General features: G+C 39.1%; 1 pseudogene; it reads right to left on the bottom strand.

Annotated features, from left to right (window-relative positions):
• Positions 1 to 4,915: 4,915 nt before the first annotated feature.
• LOC139824443 (uncharacterized) lies at positions 4,916 to 6,347 on the bottom strand (annotated as a pseudogene).
• Between the last annotated feature and the right edge of the window lie 1,477 nt (positions 6,348 to 7,824).

Raw genomic sequence — 7,824 nt, 5'->3', positions numbered from 1 at the left:
TCGCGGTAAGGCCAACGAGAGAATCGTTGCGCCTGGTGCCGGACAGTTTGACCAGTAACGCGGTCTCAGGTTCGTTCGCTCGGAAAACGTCGGCTCGGTGGATCTGCACGATGTCGACGTGCGGATGGTCGACATGGACCACGCTACGCAGCATCCGTTGCGCGATATCCTTCGGGAGGCGCATGCCATGCTCGTACACGTAAAATCGCACGTACGACATGCCGCACGTGTTGGTCAAGTCGTGGCATATTCGCAATCGTTCGCTCAACAATGTAGCGAACCTCTCGAAATCCACGTACATGACGTTGTACGTACGATCTACCTCGTTCGCGACGTATTTTATTCCCGCTCGCGCCGTTTCCGTCCGCGTCGGAAGCTCTCGTGCCGCGCGTACGACGATGCGCTGGATAAATGTGGCCGCTGCACGCCGCAATTGCCCGTCCTCGTCGCGGTTCGTTGTTCGCGGAACACCGTGAAAGAATTCATTTTCCCGGTCTAGCTGGAACAACACGTACACGGACAGGAAGCCTATTTTTCCCAGTTCGAATTCGTAGAACTGGCCGCGCTTGTCTACTTCATCGCCGTAGCGGACGGCGAACGCCGGTTCGCGTACGGGCGGACGAAATTGGTCTCTTTTCGCGATGTATCTCGTTAATTTCGTGTTTTTCACTACCATTATAAATTTTGGCTTTATATGTATTTTACAGATTACGTTGCATTTAAATGGCTCTAGCGTCCTGCTAACCACGATCAACGAATCTATGGAAACTGGTCCTATCGTAACTCCTTGGGTCGTTGACGTTTAGGACGGTGGGATTGAGCCGTCTTATCAGTGGGTGACGGGGGTCGTCGTCGTCATCGTCCTCTTCGTCGTCGCTGCTAAATCGCGAAGTTTGCTCATCCCTATTCCTCGTAACCGCTTCTTCCTCGTCATCCAAAAGGTTAATAATCGACGAACTGTCAACTTCGGAGTTGTCGGATACGCCGATCGGTTCGTCGGTGACGCGGACGTTTTCGGACGGGCGCGATCGAGAGGAGTCGTCGAATATGACGATCGGTTCGTCGGTTACGCGGACGTTTTCGGACGAGCGCGATCGAGAGGAGTCGTCGGATATGACGATCGGTTCGTCGGTGACGCGTACGTTTTCGGACGGGCGCGATCGAGAGGAATCGTCGGATATGACGATCGGTTCGTCGGTGACGCGTACGTTTTCAGACGGGCGCGATCGAGAGGAGTCGTCGGATAGGACAATGGGTTCGTCGGTGACGCGAACGTTTTCGGACGGGCGCGATCGAGAGCTCACGCTTACGCGACCGCTTACCGGCGGTTCCCGCGTTCCGGGAAGAGGCGGCAGTATCCCGTGTAATCGTAAGAGCTCAAGGGCCCTTCGAATACGTTCGTGTCGCGGACGATCAGGTGGCGGACAAATAGCTGCTGAAACGATTACCTGTTGCGTTATGATCGGCAATCGTCGTTGCGGTGTCGGCTGCTGCTGCTGCTGCTGACGCTGCACTTGGTGACGCTGATAGCGTTCCTGCGCCGTTTCACAATATTGGTCTATCGCGTCTACGTTTGGAATAAACGGCGGCGGGCGGCCGCCGCGTAGCGGCAGGTACATAATTCTAGCACGACAAAGCACATTATCCACCGTCGTTGTCGATGGATCGTCGTGGACGAGCGCCTGGGTCTCGCCAACGACGCGACCCTCCGGTGGGCTCAGTGGATAATCGGCGTCGCACATATTTCGCGCAATCGCAACACTCGCGGGTGTCCACAAAAGCGTTCGACACAAAAGCACTTTAGAAGCACTGTCAACGCGAGCGTCACTCGATCCGCGCGTTACGACGTTCCTCCGGTAACGTTACTGCGGCAAGTCTGTAAAAAGAAATGTAAATTTTCGCGCAATCGCAACACTCGCGGGTGTCCACAAAAGCGTTCGACACAAAAGCACTTTAGAAGCACTGTCAACGCGAGCGTTACTCGATCCGCGCGTTACGACGTTCCTCCGGTAACGTTACTGCGGCAAGTCTGTAAAAAGAAATGTCAATTTTCGCGCAATCGCAACACTCGCGGGTGTCCACAAAAGCGTTCGACACAAAAGCACTTTAGAAGCACTGTCAACGCGAGTGTCACTCGATCCGCGCGTTACGACGTTCCTTCGGTAACGTTCCTGCGGCAAGTCTGTAAAAAGAAATATCAATTAGTGACAAAGCATTCTTTAATTTGGAAGACCGTAGCGTTAAATTTGCAATACATTTGCGCGTATTTCAAGTTGCGACAAATATCCCGCATTTTTCACCGTTAACTCGATTCATTTACATATATATTCGACAAGTTTTTATACGAATGTAGCAGTTTTTAATAACGAATAATTTTATTCAAGTTCTTTTTTATTAATCGGTAAAACAACATATGTTAAATTATCAAAATTTACATAAACACAAGGTGTTGTAAGAGCATTAACAGGAATAACATAGAAATTAGAGATTAGAGATTCGTACGACATATTATTATCTATATATTTCAATATTTACAATTATATTTCAAATACAGTCACTTTTGCCAAACTTGAAATATATATCTATTGCATTTCTAGTACAACGAGTGTACACGAGTTCAGCTATACATATGATACGAAATATTCGCAGTAACTTCAGACTCGAAACAGCTTTGAATTTGTCGCAAATGTATGCTGCGCATCATTCATTTGTTTTACATGACATCTTGAAATATAGAACAAAGAATTTATTTATATAAGAATTATGCCTCAAGTAAAAAAGTTTGTATTGATTCGGTGGCTTTAAAGCGAGCAAAAAAATGTAGTAAAATTATCAGTGATACCCAAGAAAGACAGACATATAGACAAAATTGTAAAACTAACATGGAAATATTTTAAAACACAGAAAGAAACAAAGGCTCCGGCTAAAATTCTTGCTATAAGCGATAGGTTATTATATTTATAATATTCATATTAACCCTTAAACACTTTGGATTTTTTGTGTGCGTATTTCCTCAGATACTGAGAAAGAAGAAGCTGCTGAATCAAAAAACTATTTCTTAATCAAAACTGCCACGTTTTGATATATCTCGAAAAATCTTGAAAAAATCTAAGCAGTAGTATCTTTATTTCCAAAAAATTATAACCCTGTGATACACATCACAAAATTATGTTACCTTATCAAAAAGAAGAGTCGCGCTTCAAGTGATCTATTACAATTACAAAAAAGAAATGATATCTCTTTAAATTACAGCGCCAATTACAGAGAGAACATATATATTGCCTCAAAAAATAATTGTTGCACTACTTTGAAAAATCTTTACATTGTGTCAATTAGAAAAGAATGTATGATAACAATTTTATAAGATTAAAAAATTTTATTTAAATTTAACAAGGGAATACAAGATATTTAAATACAAAGATTACATGTGTATTTTTTAGTGGTCACAAAGAATTACAGAGGTAACAGTACAAAATAAAAATATTTTATTAAAATACATAAATTTTTCTTGTAAAAAAACTTGGCGCTGCTAGACCTCGAAATTTTAAATATTTACTTAATGATAAGCCGCATTATCCGCCGTCCGCGTCGTCACGCACACCCATATCACTCACTCGCACATCCACGCTGATAATTATTTAATATTACTCCCATCGCATTATTTTCTGAATTATTTTTATTTATTGTTGTCTTTATTTATTTAAAATTTCGAGGTCTAGCAGCGCCAAGTTTTTTTACAAGAAAAATTTATGTATTTTAATAAAATATTTTTATTTTGTACCTTTACCTCTGTAATTCTTTGTGACCACTAAAAAATACACATGTAAACTTTGTATTTAAATATCTTTTATTCCCTTGTTAAGATTTAAATAAAATTTTTTAATTTATAAAATTGTTATCATACATTCTTTTCTAATTGACACAATGTAAAGATTTTTCAAAGTAGTGCAACAATTATTTTTTGAGGCAATATATATGTTCTCTCTGTAATTGGCGCTGTAATTTAAAGAGATATCATTTCTTTTTTGTAATTGTAATAGATCACTTGAAGCGCGACTCTTCTTTTTGATAAGGTAACATAATTTTGTGATGTGTATCACAGGGTTATAATTTTTCGGAAATAAAGATACTACTGCTTAGATTTTTTCAAGATTTTTCGAGATATAAAGATTACGTCTACCACTTGTTACTTAGGTTTTTTCGATGTATAATACTACCACTTTCTTTTTTTTTTCGAAGTAACAACATATACACTACTATGCGTGTACTTGGCGCCTTTTTTTACCTTTTTTTTAAAAGGTAATTTTGTACGGATATCACGCCTTTTTGTAGTATTACGCATTTTATAAACAATATGTACAGGGTAAAGCTATTTGGAGGTATAATACTACCACTTTGTTTTTTTCGAGGTAACAACATAACAGGGTAACAACATAATACACATACACTACTATGCGTGTACTAAGCGCCTCCTTTTACCTTTTTTTTAAAAATGTGTATAGGGTGAATGCACCGATTGTGGCCACTTTAACCATTTTTGCAATTTTTAAAATCTTTTTTTTTTAAATAATACATCACAAGAAGAAACTATTCACTTAAATACATTATTTAATATCTTAATTTTTAATTTTACAAATAAATTTTAGAAAAAAAAGCGAATAAATAATGGAAAAGTTAAATAATTGCAAAAATTCTATTTTACATTATTTTTGGCCACCTGTATACCCGTTGTGGCCATGTAGATTGACTATTTTGGCCACCTGTGTACCTGTTGTGGCCATGTAGGTGCCAATTTTGGCCATCTGAAAAATTTAACATGACAACAAGCTTTTGTTCAAAATAAAAGGGATAATAAATAACAAAAATGTAAAATATTATATATATTTTAATGTTTATTAAACAAAAAAGTTGCACTTTAATATATTATTTCATATATATTTATATATTTTTTTAAAATATGTGTGGCATTTGGAGGGAGACAACATAATATAATTTGTTGCTCTTTACAAAAAGCACTTAAGCAGTATGACATATGTGATATGTGTCCATCTAGGAAAACAATAATTGGTTTTTTTATGTTCTCATCTTGTAGATATTTATTAAAAACATTTGCAAAATACTCGTAGAAGGCTGTATATATGTCATCCATCCATTTTCACTTTTACCGATGCCCCAACCAGGTGGAGCTTTGGTTAAACAAGCTTGAGGCAAGCGTTCGTACTTAAAAACTGTTAGAGGTGGCGCTATTTCTCCTGCAGCATTCACAGTAAAGAGCGTAGTAATATTTTCTTTATCACTGCTAGTAAAAACATTATACGTTGGTTTTCCCTTCTCGGCAATAATTAATCCTCCTTTCGGAGCTAAATACACTGCTGTCTCATCCATGTTGAATACTCTTTGCGGGTCTTCAAGAACTTCTAAATTATCCTTTAGTAAAATCTGTACTTCAGAAAACCAATTACGAACATATTGTTCAGTAACAGCTGCTCTTGTCTTACTTAAGTATTCAGCTTTCTTCATAGATAAAGCAGGGTGTCGTTTCATAAAGTTCTCAAACCATTTACGTCCTGGCGTGTTATTTGTAATGGAATTTCAACAAATTTTTTGACCGAATTCAACAAAACATCTTTTGTGATAGGGAATCCCATTCGACATGTTTCCAACAGCCAATCCACTAAAATAGCTTCTACACGAGAACCTAATACTGATTCACGACCTACATGTCCAGTGGTCACTGGTGCTTCACCTCGAATTTTATGTCGCAAAGTTGTTCTTGGTACTTGATAAATTTTACTTGCTGTCGAGACTGGTGTACCATTCTGAATAGCAACTAAAGCTTCTCGTACCTTTGTTGGTGAATACAAAAATAATTTTCTCTTTTGCTGTTGATTTTCCTTGGTTGTAGACTTCTGTTTTTTCTTAACAGATATATCACACCTTCTTTTTGGCATTTTAATCTAAAAATATAATAATAAAATAATAGTATTAAAAAAACTTCATAAAGCTTAATATCTCAAAGATTAGTCAGTATTTCTAAAGTTATCTTTCTTTTTATATTAAGTGGCCAAAATTAGTGCAGACGTTATCCCAGTTCTGGCCACCCTATGGCCACAAGTGGAAAATGCGAAAAAACATGCTCGATTTTTGGCCAGCTTGTTTATTTATAAAAAGCAAATTAATTTTACAAGATTGGATTAGCAGATTATATTTTAAAAGAAACTTAACCTATATGCGTCTCATTTCTAATGTACACAAGTATATACTGTCACGTTTTCATAAAAAAATACACTAAATTCTATTTACCGAGTTTCGGGGATTCTTATCGTTTGTTGTAAGAAGATTGTGTCTTTGGTATACACTGTAACAAATAATTTTTTTCCAAGTAAAAGAGAAACGTGATGTTGATTGTCGCACTCACATGACCGAGAAAAATAGTTGCAAAGTGAAGATGTCGCGATTGCTGCGCACTGCAGCCAACCGTGAACTAGAAAATCTTAATAAATGACGAAGGTGGCCAAAATGGGCGCAGTGGCCACAAACGGTGCATTCACCCTACACATAATAAAAATGCGGAATTATTTTTGTCAGACATAATTTTAATTCATCCAATTTTTATTATGTCAAGACATAATTTTAATTCATCCAATTTTTATTATGTCTAGACATAATTTTAATTCGTCCAATTTTTATTATGTCTAGACATAATTTTAATTCAGCGAATTTTTATTATGTCATGACATAATTTTAATTCTGCCGCTAGGGAATTTTTAAGTCGATTCTTATGAATCAAGCTTGAATTCGATGTCTAGATGTCCCATGTTGCCGATGACGAGGTCCACATAGTGCGTTTCATAGTTTTCGGTATCCAGGTGTATTAATACCTTGAATTCGATGTCCACGTGTTCCAGGTTGCCGATAACGGGTTCCAGATAGTGCGCTCTATAGTTTTCGGTGTCCAGGTGTAATAATACGTTGAATTCGATGTCTAAGTGTCCCACGTTGCCGATGACGAGGTCCACATAGTGCGCTCCGTAGTTTTTGGTGTCTACGTGTATTAATACCTCGAATTCGATATCTACGTGTCCTACATTCAGATTTAAAGTTATTAATACACCTAGACACCAAAAACTACGAAGCGCATTATGTGGACCTCGTCATCGGCAACCTGGGACCTGGGACACGTAGACATCGAATTCGAGGTATTATTACATCTAGACACCGAAAACTACGGAGCGCGCTATCTGGACCTCGTCATCAGCAACCTGGGACACCTAGACATCAATTTCAAGATATTAATACACGTAGACACCGACAACTACGGAGCGCACTATGTGGACTTCGTCATCGGCAACCTGGGACACCTAGACATTGAATTCAAGGTATTAATACACGTAAACACCGAAAACTACGGAGCTCACTATCTAGACATTGTCATCGGCAACCTGGGACACCTAGACATCGCATTCAACGTATTATTACACCTGGACACCGAAAACTACGAAGCGCACTATGTGGACCTCGTCATCGCCAACCTGGGACACCTAGACATTGAATTCAACGTACGATTACACCTGTACACCGAAAACTATGAAGCGCACTATCTGGATCCCGTCATCGGCAACCTGGGACACGTGGACATCAAATTCAAGGTATTAATACACGTAGACACCAAAAATTACGGAGCGCACTATGTGGACCTCGTCATCGGCAACCTGGGACACCTAGACATCGAATTCAACGTACGATTACACCTAGACACCGAAAACTATGAAGCGCACTATCTGGATCCCGTCATCGGCAACCTGGGACACGTGGACATCGAAT

Source organism: Temnothorax longispinosus, unplaced genomic scaffold (genome assembly GCF_030848805.1).
Source record: "Temnothorax longispinosus isolate EJ_2023e unplaced genomic scaffold, Tlon_JGU_v1 HiC_scaffold_379, whole genome shotgun sequence".
NCBI lineage: Eukaryota > Metazoa > Arthropoda > Insecta > Hymenoptera > Formicidae > Temnothorax > Temnothorax longispinosus.
The sequence above is the reverse complement of the archived record's forward strand: the minus strand, read 5'-3'. Positions and strand labels throughout refer to the sequence as shown.